The sequence below is a fragment of the Calonectris borealis genome, chromosome 2 (assembly GCF_964195595.1).
Source record: "Calonectris borealis chromosome 2, bCalBor7.hap1.2, whole genome shotgun sequence".
Taxonomy (NCBI): Eukaryota; Metazoa; Chordata; class Aves; order Procellariiformes; family Procellariidae; genus Calonectris; species Calonectris borealis.
Genome location: NC_134313.1, coordinates 101,246,444 through 101,247,236, shown reverse-complemented (window position 1 = coordinate 101,247,236; position 793 = coordinate 101,246,444).

Sequence of the window (793 nt, the reverse complement as noted above, 5' to 3'; positions counted from 1 at the left end):
TGCAGGAAAAAAAAAAAAACACACAACCAAAACCACAACACACCACCCTTCTTTTTTTTCCTCACTACATTTTTACTCGTGCAACAAGGAGAGACTGTGCATGAGTAGTATTACTCATGGCTCGAATCAAGCTGAGACAATTTCAGAATACAACGGGGAACTGAATAAACTTCTAAGGGTTTGATAGGGTGCATATCAGAACAGCAAAGGGAGGTAGGGTATTTGAAATATTACAACACATTAACGTGCCTCACTACGGGGATAAACATTGGCCCAAGACTGATACTTGCCGCAATACTTTGTTACTCATTTCCAGTATTTTGTTTTTTATTCCACCTGGGCATCCTCCCAAGAAAACTGGAATCTTCTTTCTTGGAATGGACAGATTTCAAAGGAACACTATGCAAACACTGATATCTTCCCTCTATGATCTTTATCTAGTTACAAAACTGCATGTTAAGGATAAGAGGTAATTGCTCTGACGCAGAATTTAAGTGGAAAATAAAGAATCAACACTACTGCTTTAAAATGTTTTGTAAAAGGGTAAAAAACATGTTTTAAGCCAAAGGGAGCTTTCCTGACAAAGACACAGCAGGCTCCCATCTCAAAGAGTATATGCACTTGTTTCTGATTAAAGCAAACCCCAATATTCCATGCAATATTTGATTGCAAATGAACTGTCTCTTCAGGGGCTGAAGAAAACGAATTGCTTATACAGAAAGCTTTACTCTAAAAAACAACAAAAGCCTCCCATAAAAAAAACCCCACCCCACAACAAAAAGCCCTATAAATT